Genomic DNA, 18762 nt, shown 5'->3' on the forward strand with positions numbered 1-18762 from the left:
TGATTTTTAAATTTTATTATCTGTGATTGCCGGCCATAGAAGATAAGGATTTCTTTTTAAATCCCTCCACTGTCTTCTTTCCCTCTAACATATATGTTACACATACACGCACATATATTCCTCCAGTCTTCCTAAAGTTATATCATAATTATAGATCTTCATTACTTAAAATTTAAGATGTAGTAAAATAATTACTTTTTTTTTTTAAGTTTATTTATTTTGAAAGAGACAGAGATAGCGTGAGTGGGGGAGGGGCAAGGAGAGAGAAAGAATCCCAGGCATGCTACACACTGTAAGCACAGAGCCCAACGAGGGACTCAAACTCACAAAACCATGAGATTGTGACATCAACCGAAACCAAGAGTTGAATGCTTAATCAACTGAGCCACCCAGATCCCCCCAAAATATTTTTATTTCCCACGTAATATTTTGTTTTCCATATAGTTACCTTATTTTGCTTACTCATTTACTTTTCTATGTAGTTACCACTAATCCCAAGAATTTTTTTTGTAATAGCTTTATTGAGATATAATTTATATTCCATGTAATTCTGCCACTTAATAGTGTTTAATCCAGTGGTTTGTAGCATATTACAGAGTTATGCAATCATTGTTACTACAACCAATTTTAGCATATTTTCATCACCTACCAAGAAAACTTTTTTTTTAAGTATGCTTTATGCCCAGTGTAGAGCCCACTGTGGGGCTCGAACTACAATCATGAGCTCAAAACCTGATCTGAGATCAAGTCAAACACTTTAACCGACTGAGCCACCCAGGGGACCCCCCCCCCTCCAGTTTTTTTTACCCTAGGAAAATCCCTTAACCGTTAGCAGTCATACCCCGTTTCTCAGCAACCTCTTCAATCCTAAACAGTCACTGATCTACTTTTTCTGTGTATTAGACTTGCCTGTTCTAGTGCTTGCTTTGGCAGCACATATACTAGATTTGTCTGTTCTGAACATTTTGTATAGATGGAATTGTACAGTGTGTATATATACGTATATATATATACATATATACACAGATACGTTTATACATATATATATGATCTTTTGTTACTGACGTCTTTAACTTAGCACAATGTTTTCAAAATTCATCTGTTGCTGAATAAAATCACATTGTATGGACATAATGCATTTTGTTTATCCATTTGTCTGTTGATGGACATTTGGGTTGTTTCTACTTTTTGGCTATTATGAATAATGCTTCTGTGAACATTTATGTACATATTTTGTGTGGATATTCTTTTCATTTCTCTTGGGTGTGTATCTAGGGGTGGAATTGCTAGATTATATGGTAACTGTTTAATCTTGTGGGAAATTACCAGACAGTTCTCCAAAGCGGCTGTATCATTTTACTTTTCACCAGTCTCCTGAAGTATTCTGAATTTTATTCTGCATAGTTGCCTTCTGTATCTAGTTTATAGCTGTTTACTGAGTTTACTGTCTTTGCCATCAGCCTGGGTGTTTCATGCTCCTACCTGTGTTATATTGGCTGTTTACCTTATTGTCTGTGTCTTTGGTTCATTCTCATGTTTTGGTATATCATATCCTTCAGTAGATGTTTTTGAGGAGGTGTGCATAGCACATGAATTTTTGAGCTCTTCTTTTTTTTTTTTAATTTTTTTTAACGTTTATTCATTTTTGAGAGACAGAGAGCATGAGCGGGGAAGGGGCAGAGAGAGAGGGAGATACAGAATCTGAAGCAGGCTCCAGGCTCTGAGCTGTCAGCACAGAGTCTGATGTGGGGCTCGAACTCACAAACTGCAAGATCATGACCTGAGCCGAAGTCGGACACTCAACCGACTGAGCCACCCAGGTGCCTCTAGAGCTCTTATTCTAACTTGAGCTCTTACTGAATTTGAGTTGCTTGGCAGGGTATAGAATTCTAGATTGGAAATCACATAGCTTTAGAATTTTGAGGCTATTGCTCTATTATCTTCTTGGTTCCAAAAGGGCTTTTTGAAATTCAGAACCATCTAAATCCTGCCCATTATATGTGAATTCTTTTCTTCTGGAAATTTGCAAGATCATCTTTGTGTTCCCACTGTTCTGAAATTTCACATTGCTATGGGTACTTTTAATCTGGAAACTCGTGTTCTTCAGCATTGAAAAATTTTCTTGATTCATTTCAATGATATTTCTCCTATAAATTTTTTTTGCTGTTATCTTTTGGAAGTGCCTGTTACGTGGATGTTGGATTGCCTGGATTAATCTCTAATTTACATTGTCTTTGAGGTGCCTGAGTGGGTCAGTTGGTTAAGCATCCAATTCTTTTTTTTTTTTTATTTAAAAAAAAATTTTTTTTCTTTTAACGTTTATTTATTTTTGAGACAGAGAGAGACAGAGCATGAACAGGGAGGAGCAGAGAGAGAGGGAGACACAGAATCTGAAACAGGCTCCAGGCTCTGAGCTGTCAGCACAGAGCCCAACGCGGGGCTCGAACTCACGGACCGTGAGATCATGACCTGAGCCGAAGTCGGATGCTTAACCGACCAAGCCATCCAGGCGCCCCAAGCATCCAATTCTTGATGTCAACTCAGGTCATGATCTCTCACTGTCTGCTGGGCATGGAACCTGCTGATTCTCTCTCTCTCCCCTTCTGCCCCTCCTTTATTTACACTCACTGTCTCCCTGTCAAAAAAAAAAAAAAAAAAAAAAAAAAAAAGTCTTTTTATCTGATTTTCAGTTTCTTTGTATTTTTATTTTTGTTATTATTTATTGTTTTTTTAAGTAATCTCTACCCTTAATGTGGGGCTTGAACTCACTACCCCAAGATCAAGAGTTGCATGATCTCACTGAGCCAGCCAGGTGCCCCATGTTTTTATACTTTTACTCTTGATTTCAGCTCAGATTATGATCTCATGAGGCAACTATGCAGAATAAAATTCATGCACTGACAGTGTGGAGTCTGCTTGGGATTCTGTCTCTCTTCCTCTCTCTCTGTCCCTTCCCCACTCATGGCCCCCCCCCTTCTCTCTGTCTCTCTCTCTGTGTCTCTCTCTCTCTCTCTCTCTCAAAATAAATAAAAACTTTAAAAAAATTACCTCACCTGGAGTGCTTAGCTGACTCAGTAGGAGGAGCATGTGGCTCTTGATCTCAGGGTTGTAAGTTTGAGCCCCACACTGGGTGTGGAGATTACTTTAAAAAAAAAAAAAAAAAAATCTTGGGTGCCTGAATGGCTCAGCTGGTTAGGCATCTGGGTCTTGATTGTGGCTTAGGTCATGATCTCACAGTTTGTATGAGCCCCTTGTTGGTCTTCCTGCTCACAGCGAGGAGCCTACTTGCGATTCTTTCTCTCCCTATCTCTGCCCCTCTCCCCGCTCACACTCTGTCACAAAATAAATAAACTTAAAAAGAAATAATTAACTCACCTTTATCTTTCACCCCTTCTGTGGAGTTATTCATTTTTGTTTTATGTAGCATTTTTAGTATAATTTACATACAATAAAATGTACTGATTTTAAGGGTGTGGCTTGATTAATTTTGACAAATCCCATTTAGTCACCACCTCTGTGAAATTATAGAACATTTCCGTAATTCCAGACAGTTCCTTCATACCCCTTCCCAGTAATTTTCCCCCACATCATCCCAGGCAGCTACTCTTGTTTGCTATCACTATAGCTTTTATTTTTGCCTGTTTCAGAGATTTATGTAAATGAAATCATACAGTATGTATTGCTGGGTTTGGCTGCTTTTCTTCAACATATTGTTTTTGAGATTCACATATGTTACATGTAGTTTGTTCCTTTGGATGAGTAGTATTCCATTGTATCAATATACCCTAATTTGTTTATCTCTTTCTCTGTTTGATAGGCATTTTTCCAGTTTTTGCTACTTGGAATAAAGCTGTTATGAACATTTTTGTTAAGGTCTTTTAGTGGACATTCATTTTTATCTCTTGGGTAAATAGAATACCTAAGAGTAGAATTTCTGTATGTTTATCTCTGCTGTTTTTATTTAAAGAGTTCTATCTTGATACCTGATTTTTAAAAATAACATTGTTTTTGAGTCTTGGTTGCAGTGTTTTCTCCGAACTTTCTGAAGACATTGTATATTTTTATGTAGCGGTAGATGGTGATTTATTTTTTTAAGCTTATTTTTCCCTCATAGACTGTTTCTTCCACGTTTTTTTTTTTTTAATTTTTTTTTAATGTTTATTCATTTTTGAGAGAGACAGGGACAGAATGTGAGTGGGTTAGGGGCAGAGAGAGAGGGAGACACAGAATCCGAAGTAGGCTCCAGGCTCTGAGGCTGACGCAGTGCTCGAACTCATGAGCTGTGAGATCATGACCTGAGCCGAAGTCGGACGCTCAACCGACTGAGCCCCCCAGGAGCCCCCCAGGTTGTTTTTGATAAGAAAGATTCATGTTAAAGACTTTACCTTAAGTCTGGTAATCTTTGGTTATCTGCTCAGTAGTCTTTTTTTTTGTTTTTTGTTTTTTGTTTTTTCAGTTGAGGTTTAATATACAGTAAAGTGTATGCCTAGAACGAGAGAAAACATTTTTAGTGCTCCAAAAGGCACTCTTGTACCCCTTCCAAGTCTGTACCCTCACTCCTCTAAACCATTAATTAGGGGTGTCTGGCTGGCTCAGTTGGTAAAGCATGCAACTCTTTATCTCAGGGTTCTGCGTTGAAGCTGCACAATGGGCATACAGCTTACTTAAAAAACAAAACAAAACAAACACACAAAACCTAGGGGCCACCCGGATGGTTCAGTAAGTTAAGCGTCTGACTCTTGGTTTTATTGGTTTCAGCTCTGGGCATGATCTCACGGTTTGTGAGTTCGAACCACACATTGGGCTCTGTGTTGGCAGTGCAGAGCCCGCTTGGGATTCTGTCTCCACCCCCCCCCCCCAAAATAAATAAACTTTAAAATACCCTATAGCCACTGATTATTTTGATGATTTTTATCATAATTTAGTTTTGCCTATTTTTCAACTTCATGTAAGTGAAATTATTCCATTTTTTCTTCTTTGTTATACATTCTTATAATTGTTTTTAGCAGTTATCCTAAATCAGAGTTTTTCAACTTTAACACAATTGACATTTGGAGCCAGTGATTTTTTTGTTGTGGGGTAGGGGGCTATCCTGTGTGTTGTATGATGTTTAGCAGCATCCCTGGCTGCTACCCACTAGGTACCTGTAGCAGCCGTCTCTCAGTTGTGACAACCAGTCTTCAAGCATTACAAGATGTCTCCTTGGAGGGTAAAATTGTCCCTGGTTAAGAACCACTGCCCTAGATATTTCAATCTGCATTCCTTTTTTTTTTTTTTTTTAAATATGTATGTATGTATGTATGTATGTAATCTCTATACCCAAGGTGGAACTCAAACTCATGACCCAGAGATCAAGAGTTGCATGCTCTTCTGACTGAGCCAGCCAGGTGCCCCTCAGTCTGCATACTTTATTTTTTTTAAGTTTATATATTTTGAGAGAGAGTGCACATGTGTACAGGTAGGGGAGGGGCAGAGAGAGAGAGGGAGAGAGAGAATCCCAAGCAGGCTGAGCACTGTCCGTGCAGAGCCCAATGTGGGGCTCCATCCCACGAACCATGAATTTTGACATGAGCCAAAATCAAGAGTCAGATGCTTAACCACTGAGCCACCCACACACCCCTGCATTCTTAACTTACTACATTTTAGTCTGAGTTAGTGCTTTTCAAAAAAAGTGAGACCCACATAACAATTGAATTCCAGTCTGTCCTCCTTACCCTTTGTGCTACTGATATCACACTTTAGTTACACATGTCTTATAAACCTCTAAGGCAATAATAGTATTGTTGTTTTACATATTTAATCCTTGTAAAATAAGCAGAAAATCTCAAACACATGCACACTTTTAAAAAAAAATATTTATGAGAGAAAAAGAGTGTGTGTATGTGTGTGTGTGTGTGTGTGTGTGTGTGAGAGAGAGAGAGAGAGAGAGAGAGGAGAGAGAGAGAGAGAGAGAGAGGAGCAGAGAGGGAGCTAGAACCCAAAGCAGGCTCTAGGCTCTGAGCTGTCAGCCCGGAAATGGGGCTCGAACTCAGGAACTGCGAGATCATGACCTGAACCGAAGTTGATGCTTAACTGACTGAGCCACCCAGGTGCCCCCCCCCCCTTTTTTACCTTTTCTTGTTTAAAAATATTTATTTTTGAGAGAGAGGGAGAGACAGACACAGACAAAGTGCAAGTGGAGATAGAGCCCGACACGGGGCATGAACCCACAAACCGTGAGATCATGACTTGAGCCGAAGTCGGACACTCAACTGACTGAGCCACCCAAGCACCCCACTTTTTTTCTTTTTTTAATTAAAAAAAATTTTTTTTTTAACATTTATTTATGAGAGACAGAGCGAGACAGAGCATGAGTAGGGAGGGGCAGAGAGGAGTGTGGGACACAGAATCCAAAGCAGGCTCCAGGCTCTGAGCTGTCAGCACAGAGCCCAACGTGGGGCTGGAACTCACGGACCACAGGATCATGACCTGAGCTCAAGTCGGATGCTTAACCAACTGAGCCACCAGGCACCCCCCACCTTTTTAATATTTATTTTTGAGAGAGAGACAAACAGAGTGTGAGTGGGAGAGGGACAAAGAGAGAGGGAAACACAGAATTTGAAACAGGCTTCAGTCCTTGAGCTGTCAGCACAGAGCCCGATGTGGGACTTGAACTCACAAACAGTTCATGACCTGAGCTGAAGTCAGTTGCTAAACTGACTGAGCCACCTAGGTGCCCTCTCAACCCCCCCCCCCCCTTTTTTTTTTTTTAAATAAGGCAAATATTCATGAGACTACAGCACCCAGGTCAAAAAATAGAACTATTTTTCAGCTATCCAGGAATCCTTCCCATGTCCCGTTTTGATTATAACCTCTTCCCCCTCCCCTTCCCAGATAACCATTGTTCTGACTCTTAATCATTTCCTTATTCTTTATAGTTTTATCACCAAGTATGCATTCATAGACTATCATGTTACTCATTTTTTAAAATTTCGGGTTTTTAAAGTTTTTTTTAAATTACAGTTTACCCCTCTGCCTCTTTCTTTACATTTTTTTCTCTTGAAGAACCCTGGCCAAAGTTTGAATTTTACTGATTGCACGTCTCATGTTGCAGTTAAGCATGTTCCTTCATCCTCTGTGTTTATTACAAATTGGTAGCTGGATTCACAGCCTTGGTCAGACTGTGGTTCAGTCCTTTAGGCATTGCTGTAGGCAGTATTGTGTTCTTTAATCAGGAGTTATGTTACTGGTTTTCTCTCTTATTGTCATGTTAGCAGTTGGGCTTAATGCCCAGATCAATTAAATTATTGATAGTTGCAAAACAGTAACATTCTGTTATTTCTTTTTTATTTATTAGTTGGGATACTTTTTTTTTTTTTTAATTTTTTTTAACGTTTATCTATTTTTGAGACAGAGAGAGACAGAGCATGAACAGGGAGGGGCAGAGAGAGAGGGAGACACAGAATCTGAAACAGGCTCCAGGCTCTGAGCGGTCAGCACAGAGCCCGACGCGGAGCTCAAACTCATGGACCGCGAGATCATGACCTGAGCCGAAGTCGGACGCTTAACCGACCAAGCCACCCAGGCGCCCCAGAGAAACATCTCTTAATAAAAGTATCCCAACTAGGGGCGCCTGGGTGGCTTGGTCGGTTGAGCGTCCGACTTCGGCTCAGGTCATGTTCTTGCGGTCCGTGAGTTTGAGCTCCGCGTCGGGCTCTGTGCTGACCGCTCAGAGCCTGGAGCCTGTTTCGGATTCTGTGTCTCCCTCTCTCTGCCCCTCCCCTGTTCATGCTCTGTCTCTCTCTGTCTCAAAAATAGATAAACGTTAAAAAAAAAAAAATTAAAAAAAAAAAAAAGAGATGTTTCTGCTTATCTACTAGTTATCCAGAGCTACAGGATACATACTTGGTTCTATGTCTTTATCTCTTTCAAGATAGCAGATTAGTTCCCTATTATCCTCTAAGAACTATTTTTAAAATAGTGTTATTGTGAATTTAGGAATTCAAACATCTGATGGGTTTTAATCAATGGTAATTATTAACATTATTGATTCTCAGATTGTCCTACTGTTGGCCAATTGAAGCCTACTACATTAGCTCTTGAATAACTTGATCCACTCCAGGTGTTCTTTATAGCATTCTTGCTATAGGGTATGACCAAGTGTTTGAGGCTTATCTTTTACATTTCCTGCTCCAGATTGGTAACCACCTGGTTTCTCCAAGACACCCTAGTTATTAGTGGAAAATGATATTTGAGAATGTCATCTGGGCATTAGGTATGTGCATTGCTGAGTTATCATTTTGTCTAAGACAGAGTTAGAGGAGTGATGTATGTACATCTGTTTCCACACACAACCACACACACACACATTTTAAGACTTAATCTCTTTTATATGACATCTATATATCCTTTTTCCCATACCCAAAATTCTGTTCTTAAGGATATAGGGAATAACGGATTAAAATGTCATCATCATTATTTTTTTAATGTTTATTTTTGAGAGGGAGAGACAGAGGGCGAGTGGGGGAGAGGCAGAGAGAGAGGGAGACACAGAATCTGAAGCATACTCTAGGCTCTGAGCTATCAGCACAGAGCTCGACACGAGGCTCGAACCCCCAAGCCACGAGATCATGACCTGAGTGAGCCTAAGTCGGATGTTTAACCGACTGAGCCACCCAGGCACCCCTAAAATAGCACATTATTAATTGCTCATTTGTTTTATCCCACATTATACAGTAGTCTCAGAATAGCAATACTAATAATACTGTTAGCCATATGATTGCTGAGCAGTTGCATAAATTATTTTGCATATGCTATCTCCATTTCCTCTGTAGAGCTGTACTATCTATCTATACCATCAGATTACATTGATATTACATACTGTATTCTTTTAATCACCTATTTTTAGTTCTATAAGCAATTATAGAGTTCAGTGGAACTATATACATAGTTCAGAGGTTGACATACTTTTTCTGTAAAAGGCCAGATAGCAGATATTTTAGGCTTTGTAGGCCAGAAGGAAAAAATCAAAGTTATTATTACATAGTTACTTACATAACGAGAGAAACCAAACTTCCACAAAACCCTATTGACAAAATTCAAAATGTAAATAGTTGAGTATAATTTTTTATAATGTAGGTCTACTAATGAGAAGAATGGAATTAATTTTGGGGGTTAGATAATGCTTAATTGGGGTTCAGAGCTATTATCATTAAGATTGATTGCAGTTGTTCATTTGTTAATGTTGATCTCAAATGAGATTTTCTTTTCAAAAAGTCTACACACAGATTGGTACTGCCAAATACAAACATCAATCCGTGAGTATATGATTTTAATTGAAATAATTTATCGCTTGGAAGGCATTTATAAAATTCTGTTAGATTCTTGGTATTTGTCTTTCAGTGTATCATTATAGTACAGATTAGTCACTTCCAGTTGTAGGTTAGGTTGAAGCTCCTCAGTTGCACAGTTATACATGGATTGATTTTAAAATATGAATTTTCTGGGGCGCCTGGGTGGCTCAGTTGGTTAAGCGTCCAACTTTGGCCCAGGTCATGATCTTGCGGTTTGTGAGTTCAAGCCCTGTGTAGGGCTCTGTGCTGACAGAGCCTGGAGCCCACTTCGGCTTCTGTGTCTCTGTGTCTCTCTGCCCCTCCCCCACTTGCGCTCTGTCTCTCTCTGCCTATCAAAAATAAATAAATGTAAAAATAAAAAGAAAATTAAAAAATAAAATAAAATATGAATTTTCTGTTTTACTTAGGGTCCAAAAACACTGCTGAAATTGTCCTTTGAGCTCAGAAAATAGATATTTTGCAAATTTGTGTGGGAATGGAGACCTTAATTTTTGACTGAACAGGAAGCATATAAGCAGTTTGCCATTACATACGATTCTAATAGCTTTAGTTATTAAAATATTTTAGGCTTTACCTGCAGTGTGTTTTTATATAAGCAGTCTTTTGCTAATTTTAAGTTCATCAAGAAACCAAGTTTTCAGCAAAAGCTAAATTTTCAAATCCATTTGGTGTTCTACAATAATGGTTGTGGCTGATTTTTTTTCTTTAGAAAAATGTTGACTCCATTCCTTGGGCTCAAAAAATGGCAGTAAAACTGCCAAGCCATGGAACTGCTGAGCGGTGGGGCAAGTCAGGATATTCAGCTTCTGTTTTGGAACCAATGATGGTGAAATCCCCGAAAGCAAATGAAATTTATCTTTTGGCACTACTGGTCTATAAGACATGATGGGTTCAGATATTTTCCCGAGAATACCTGCTGCTGAGTAATACAGTGAATAACCATAGTCTTGAAATACCTTATACATTTTACATTTTCACAAGTTTTGTTAATTTGTCCCCACTAAGCCTTTTTCTTACCACACACATTTTACCACCATTGCTTGTAGCATTTCTTAGATTCCACTTCAGGTTATACTGAATTAATGATTTCTTAAGTTTGAAAATACTCTTTACTCTAGTAGTTTCACATAGGCATTCATAGAGGCTAATTTTTTAGTTACTCAAACTCTGTATTGATTGATCAAATAAATAACTGATAAGTAATCTGCAACATCTGTTAACTCACCTGTATTCAAGGAAACCTGCTAGAAATCATTTGCCTTGTTTTTAAATTGACTATTGCTATTGCTCCCAATATCCTCAACTTGGTTGAACAACTGTTCTCTCTGGAAAGGCTAATAATCTTAAACAAGTTCGTTTTCTCTAGACACATTTCCTTGACTGCTGTAATCAAACATTATTTAATTAACTCACCATTAGTAAATGGCTTTCCTTGCTAGGCTGACAAATGAGCTACTCACACACATAGTGTGGTTGCAGTTTCATTTTTTCATTTTATGAAGAAATTAATATGAGATAATTTAAAATTTTCTGATTTTCTAATGCTTTCCTGTGAGTTGGGAACTCTTATGATGAGTACAATCTGGTAATGTCTCTATATGTTGTATTCTTTTAGCATAGTTATAGTGTCATTACATAATAAAGACAATGCTTTGCCATCTAATTTGATGACAAAACATACTCCACTGTGCCTTGATGTGTGACATTTAAAGTGCACTTTCTTGTTTTGACATGATGGGTTATGCACTCATAAATAAAATTAAAATGTCATGTACAGCAGTATGTGTGACACTCCACGCTGTCAGTTACAACTACATCACTGCAATTTATAGTGCACCGTGATGCAGCAGTGTGAGAGGGCACCACATAGTCTCTATTGCAGCTACTCAACTCTGCATTGCAGCATTAGAACAGCCAAGCCAATCATAAAAAAATGAGTGTGATGGTGTTCCCATAAAACTTTATTTTATGGATATTGAAATTTGAATTTTTTTTTTTTTATTTGAAAAGTACTTGTTAGTATTTAATGAACCTCTCTCCATGTGGCTTCAGGCTTCAGGCTACCAGGACACAGGCTCCCCCCACACTCTTAATCTTCTCCCCAGCTCTTCTACTGAAGAATTTGGCCTTCACAATGACAGGCTGTTTGGGGAGCTTTCCCTTTCCCAAAACTTTGTAGTAGCCCGATTGCACCACATCAATGATAGGAGCAGCTCCAGTCTTATTTTTGGCAGCATTTACCTGTTTCTGCTCACTCACCAAGGTCCACAGTTTATCAAGGTTGACAGTTGGGCAGAAGCTCTAGTTCCTTTTGAAGTGGTAATGTCTCATACCAACTTTTTCAAAGTAACCTGGATGATATTTGTCAAAGTTGATCCTGTGGTGATGCATGCCACCAGCATTACCCCGGCCTCCTGGGTGCTTCCGGTGCTTGCCGATGCAGCGGTGGCCGTGGCTCACGTGGCCCTGGCTCACGTGGCTCTGAAGTTTCTGGGTCTTCCTCAGTCTGGATGGCATATCGGTGGCCCAGAAAAAAGAGTGAAATTTGAATTTTATGTGTTTTTAGGCATCGCAAATATTCTTTGTATTTAACCACATATTTCCCTTTCAACTGTTTTTCATCAGTTCTTGCAGGGTACTTTTTTTGTTTTTTTGTTTACTTATTTATTTTGAAAGAGAGAGAGAGAGAGTGCGAATGGGGCAGGGTCAGAGAGAAAGGGAGAGAGAAAATCCCAAGCAGGCTCCATGTTGTCAGCGCAGAGCCTGACAGCAGGTTTGATCCCATGAACCGTGAGATCATGACCTGAGCCAAAATCAAGAGTTGGATGCTCAACTGACTGATCCATCCAGGTGCCCCTGCAGTGGTACTTTTATCTTAGATGTTTTCCTTCAGCATGAGGAACTTGCTTTCAATAAATTATGTAGTGCAGATTTGCTGGCAACAATTTATCTCTGCTTTCGTTTGCCTGAAAACATCTTTATTTTTTGAAGTTTTTTTTTTGTTTTTTTTTTTTTTTTTTTTTTTTTCTGGGTGTAGAATTGTAGCTTTTTTGGTGGGAGGGTGGGGGTGGGCCAGAGAAGAAGCTTTCAGTATTCCAAAATCATCATTTTCTTGTTTTCTGGCTTCCTTAATTTCTTTTTTCCCCTAGCTTTATTGAGATAAAATGGACATATAACTTTAAGTTACGTAAAAGTTTACGGTGTGCAGTGCAATTATATTGCAAAATGATTACCACAACGTGGTTAGTTAACATATCCTTTATCTCTCATAATTACCAGGTTTTTGTTGTTATGGTGGTGAGAATGTTTATGATCCACTCTCTTAGCAGCTTTCAAGTACATTGTTGTTAACTATAGCCCCCATGCTATACATTTGATCCCTAGAACTTACTCATCTTACAACTGGAAGTTTGTACCCTTTGACCAACATCCCCATCCCCACCCCCACTCTCGCCCCCATCCCAAAGCCCTGGCAACCACCAATCAATCAACTCTCTGTTTCTGTGACTTTGGCTTTTTTAGATTCCACAACTAAGTGAGATAATACAGTATTTGTATTTCTCTGTCTGACTTAACTTTACTTAGCATAATGCCCTCAGTGTTCATCCATCTTCTCCCAAACAGCAGGATTTTCTTTTATGGCTGAATAATATTCCATTGTATATGTATTGGCTTCCTGAATTCCTTTTGACAAGTCAGCTATCAGTACTATTATTGCCACTTTAAGATAATGTCTTTTTTTCTTCTGGCTACTTTTAAGATTCTCTCTTTGTTTTCAACATTTTATGGTGTGCTTAGATGTGGTTTTCTTGGCATTTATCCTGCTTTTGGTTCACTGAGCTTTTTTTTTTTATTAAGTTTATTTTGAGAGAGAGAGCACAAGTGCACGTGCATGAGTGGGGGAGGGACAGAGAGAGAGAGAGAATCCCAAGCAAGCTCTGCACCGTCAGCACGGAGCCCAATGCAGGGCTTGAACCCACGAACCATAAGATCATGACCTGAGCCCAAATCAAGGGGCTCCTGGGTGGCTTAGATCATGATCTCATGGTTTGCAAGTTCAAGCCCTGCATTAGGCTCTCTGCTGTCAGTGTGGATTCCACTTCACATCCTCTGTCGCCCTCTCTCTCTCTCTGCACCTCCCCACTTGTGCTCGCTCACTGTCTCTCTTTCTCTCTCTCTCTCTCTCTCTCTCTCAAAAATAAACATTTAAAGAGTCTGGCGCTAAATCGGCTGAGCTACCCAGGTACCCCAGTTCACTGAGCTTCTTAAATTTGTGTGTGGTTCATCAGTTTTGGAAAATTCTTAGCCATTATGTCTTTGTATATTGCTTTTACCTTGTTCTGTCTCTCTCATCTCCATTTATAGATTAGACCTTTTGTAATTAGGTCCTACCTATCTCCTACACTCTGTTCTGTCCTTTTTTTTTTTTTTTTTTTCCTGTTCTGTGCTTCACTGTGAACATTTTATTGACCTGAATTTGAGTTCACTAATCCTGTTTGATGCTGTTCCAAATCTGCAGTTAAATCTACCCAGTGAGTCCCCAGTTCTAGATACTCTATTTCAGGTTTAGACTTTTTAAACTAGATTCAAGTTATTTGGTGAAGTTTATTTTAAAAATTAATTCACATCTTTTTCTCTATTTTCTTTTAACATACTAATCTTTGGCATTTTAAAGACCTTGGCTACTAACTCGAATACTTGGGTCATCTGTGGATTTGTTTCTATACCTTTTTCCTCTCTTGATTATCAGTCATTATTCTGCCTCTCTATATGTCAGTTTTTTATTATATGTTGGAGAATGCATATAAAAGAACCATAGAGAGGCAGAGGTAATCTTTATCCAAAGGTGCTTTCCCTCTGTTAGGAAGATAGGTTGTCAGGCTGTTCCTTTCAAACCAGGCAAGGATTAATTTAGACTGGGGCTTGGGTTACAGTTTAGTAAGACTTAGTTCATCTCTAGTTGCCCTAGTGTTTCTGGTATGCTCCTCTGGACTTTTCTTTGAGAGAGGTGAATTTATGTCTTCTCAGCTTTGGATGACTACAGGAGATGGAATTCTGTCCTTCAGAAGTTCTGAGTTAGCTTTTTATAAAACCTCTGACACCATGCAGCTATAAAATCTGAAGGGAGATTGTGTTTTTGTGTCTATGCCCTAGAGCCAGGGGAAAATTGTCCATGTGTTTTAAGCACTTGTCCTTCATTCCAACCCTGTGTGACCACCAAAAACTGATTTCTCTTTCTCTTAGAGTCCCCCTACCAATGTCCAGTCTCCTTTTTCAGCACTCCCCTCCCCCTGCTCAATTGGCAAAATGCCCTCTACCACTGAAAAAGAAAATGAATAAAGTGGCCATCTGTTTCTGGCTTATAAAAGAAAGACTTTCCTCTTTCTGAAATTTTAGTTCAAATAGGTCTTGTTACTTTTGTCATTTTCCATATTCTTTCCAAAAATGTGATTTTTGCAAACTGCCCTCACTCCCTGCCACTTTGCACCATTGCAGTGAGAACATTGGTCTGTGACCTACTGTATCTTACTTGGAAGGAGAATTGTCTCCTGTTTAATATCTGAGTGACCAAAAAGCTGGCCAAGTTCTGAGTGCATGGATGGCAGGCAACTTTTTTTTTTTTTTTTTTTTTTTTTTTAATTTATTTTTGGGACAGAGAGAGACAGAGCATGAATGGGGGAGGGGCAGAGAGAGAGGGAGACACAGAATCGGAAACAGGCTCCAGGCTCCGAGCCATCGGCCCAGAGCCTGATGCGGGGCTCGAACTCACGGACAGCCCAGAGCCTGACGCGGGGCTCGAACTCACGGACCGCGAGATCGTGACCTGGCTGAAGTCGGACGCTTAACCGACTGCGCCACCCAGGCGCCCCAGGCAACTTTTAACATATGATCTGGCTAGCCTTTTTCTAATGGAACCTCTTAATGTCACTATCTTTAGGCCTTTCTTTTGGGCCTGTGAGTTTCCTCAGTGGAGGCCTTTAACGGTTTTCTGTCTGGAGAGTAAGAGACTAACTACCAACTATCTGTGAGCCACCTGAGGAAGATGACTAGGGTTGTCAGGTTATAGCATATTATCTTTTACTTACTGCCCACTGCCTGATTGCAGCATGGAGTTACAACCCTACACTGAGCCTGATGTTACCCAACTCAAAGACTTTGACCTTCTCCAGAGAATAAAGCGTCTGTCTTCTGGCAAGAGCATCCAGCTGCATAAGTCAGGGAGGGGATTTGAGAAGCTGACTGCTTTATAAAGAAACCTTCAGGCAGCCTTCCTTCTCTTAGCTCTCTCCTATTCCCACTTCCAGAGCTACTTGATGCTTCCAGTTTTCAAGATTTGGGGGAGGGGAGGTCGTTGTATGTATAATGTTGGTTCTCTGTTTTTCCACTCCCAGTTTAAGACAGCTTTCTCTGGCCAGTTGGAATAATTTGTTTCTTTTCCATCTGTTTTCTACTGTCCAAAATTTAATTGCTTTGTCTCTTTGGGCATTGTCTTTGTCCTTGTGGGTGTATGCTTTAAAAAAAAAATCCTATATTTTAACTTTTAGTGGGTCTGAGGATGAGCAAAAATAGGAGCTATGACTTCAATCTATAATACTAAAAAAAGATAACTTGGTACAAAACTCATAAGGTATAAAAGGGCACTTACAGCAAAAAGTTAGTCTGAATAATCTATTCTTTTCTACTGGTTGTAATGCAACCTTTATCATAATCCAAATTCCCATTTACTTGGGTCTGTTTCTGTTTGTTCATTAATCTCTACCTACTTTGACTTATTTTGGCTTAGAGTACATTTTTAATGTCTATTAATGTTATTTTCCACTCATTATTTTTGTTTTTCCTGAGAAATTTCATGGCTGTTCTTCCTTATTTTTTGTAGGAACCTTTGGATCAAATTGGCTGGGTCTCCCCAAAATTCGTTTAGTACCTTTTGTTTGTTGTTTTTAGTCATTGCATTACATCTAACAGTTAATTTGGAAAGAGTTGACATCTTAACAATATTAAAATCTTTCTATGACCTTTCATTTATTCAGAGCTTCTTTTATATATCTTTCAGACCTCTTATTTATTTGTTTTTTTTTTCTTTTTCTTTTTCTTTTGTAAATTGTATTTTTTTAAAATTTTATTTATTTTGAGAGAGAGAGAGAGAGAGAGCATGTGTGTGTGCCAGCCAGTGGAGAAGGAGTGAAGAGAGAGGGAGAGAGAATCCCAAGCGAGCTCCATGCTACACAGAGCTCCATCTCATGAACCGTAAGATTATGACCTTCGCCGAACTCAAGAGTCAGATGCTTAACTGACTGAGCCACCCAGGTGTCCCTGTATTTTTTTTTTTTTTAAGACTATTTTTTTTTTTTTTTTTAGAACAGTTTAAGGTTCACAGCAAAATTGGGAGAAAGGTACAGAGATTTCCCATATACAACTGACCCCATGAGTTGCATAGCCTTCCCCGTTATCAGTTTCTCCCACCTTCTCCCATAGTGGTACGTTTGTTATAGTTGGTGGACCTACATTGACACCTCACAATCACCTACTGTCCCATTTCACATTCAGGCTCACTCTTGGCATTGCGCATTCACAAATGTGTAATGACATGTATGATCCTTAATACAGAGTATTTTCACTGTCCTGGAAATCCTTTGTGGTTTTCTGTTCATCCCTCCCACCCCCAACCACTGATTTTTTTCTATCTCTATTGTTTTGTCTTTTTCAGAATGCCATATAGTTAGAATCATTTGGTGTTTAGCCTTTCACATTGGCTCTTATTTAGTAATAGACATTTTAGATCCTCCATGACTTTTAGTGGCTTGATAGCTCATTTCTTTTTAGCATTCAGTAATAATACATTGTCTGGATATACCATAGTTTGCTTCCATTTACCCAACTAAGCACATCTTGGTTGCTTCAAATTTTGGCAGTTATTAATAAGGCTGCTGTTAATATTTATGTACAGGTTTTTGTGTGGACATAAGTTTTCAACTGATTTGGGTTTTTTGTTTGTTTTTTATTGATTTTTGAGAGAGAGACAGATAGAGTACAAGCAGTGGAGGGGCAGAGAGAGAGGGAGACACAGAACCCCAAGCAGGCTCCAGGCTCCAAGCTGCCAGCACAGAGCCCAATGTGGGGCTCCTCGAACTCAAGCACCATGAGATAGGACCCGAGCTGAAGTTGGACGCCCAACTGACTGAGCCACCCAGGGGCCCCTTAAATGATTTGGGTTTTAAATACCAAAGAACATGATTGCTAGATTGTATGAGTATGTTTAATTGTAAGAGTCTGCCCAACACAGTGGCTATATCATTTTACATTCCCACCAGCAATGAATAAGAGTTCTAGTTGTTCCACATCCTCGTCAGCATTTGATTTTTTCAGTATTTTGGATCTTAACCATTCTAATAGGTGTTAGTGGAATTTCATTGTTTTAATTTGTAATTGTAATGATGTGTAATGTTGAGAAATCTTTTCATATGTTTATTTGCTATCTGTGTGTCCTTAGAGTTCTGTTCAGATCTTTTACCTGTTTTTAAATCATGTTATTTTCTTATTGTTGAGCTTTAAGAGTTCTTTGTATATTTTGGAGTAGTCTTTTATCCCATGTGCCTTTTTTTTTTTTTTAAATGTATTTTCTATGCCCAACGTGGGGCTTGAAGTCACAGCCCCAAGATCAAAAGTCACATGTTCCACTAACTGAGCCAGCCAGGCAGCCCTATTACATGTGTCTTACACCAGTATTTTCTCCCAGTGTATGGCTTGTCTTCTCATTCTCTTGTCAGCATCTTACACAGAACTCTTTTTAATTTTAATTAAGTCCAACTTATCAGTTCTTTCTTTTGGGCCTTTGGCATTATATCTAAAAATTTATTGCCAAATCCAAGGATATCTGGATTTTTCTCCTGTGTTATGTTCTAGTTTATGGTTTTGTGTTTTGCATTATGTCTATGGTCTATTTTTAGTTAATTTTTGTGAAGGGTGTAATGTCTGTGTCTAGATACCATTTTCACGGTATCATGCTTAACTTGCAGCACCCCTTTTTTTACTTACTATGTACTTTCCTTGTCTTTAAAGAGTATCCTCATCCTTTTTCTTTACATATTAATCTTGTACATTCAATTTTATTGCTAAGTAATTGTTTTTTATTGTTGCTATTTCAAATAGGATTTTTTTCTTTTTTTTAAGTTTATTTATTTATTTTGAGAGAGAGCATGAGTAGGAGAGGGGCAGAGGGGTGTGGGGGGAGAGAGAATCCCAAGCAGGCTTCATGCTATTGGTGCAGACCATGATCTGAGCCGAAATCAAGAGTCAGACACTTAACCAACTGAGCCCCCCCAGGCGCCTCCCAGGCTAAGGAGTCTTAATCTGAGAAAATTGTATAATTCAACAGAGAATTAACAAAGATAATGACAGTTACTGTTTATGCTTAGCCAACTGAGCCACC

General features: G+C 39.0%; 1 protein-coding gene and 1 pseudogene across 2 annotated transcripts in view; one reads left to right on the forward strand and one right to left on the reverse strand.

Moving 5' to 3' along the window:
- UBE2R2 (ubiquitin conjugating enzyme E2 R2) overlaps nucleotides 1-18762 on the forward strand; it is a 114355-nt gene that overhangs the window by 23070 nt on the left and 72523 nt on the right. The gene's annotated exons all lie outside the window — the stretch shown is intronic.
- LOC122204952 lies at nucleotides 10706-12039 on the reverse strand (annotated as a pseudogene).

The sequence above is a fragment of the Panthera leo genome, chromosome D4 (genome assembly GCF_018350215.1).
Source record: "Panthera leo isolate Ple1 chromosome D4, P.leo_Ple1_pat1.1, whole genome shotgun sequence".
NCBI lineage: Eukaryota > Metazoa > Chordata > Mammalia > Carnivora > Felidae > Panthera > Panthera leo.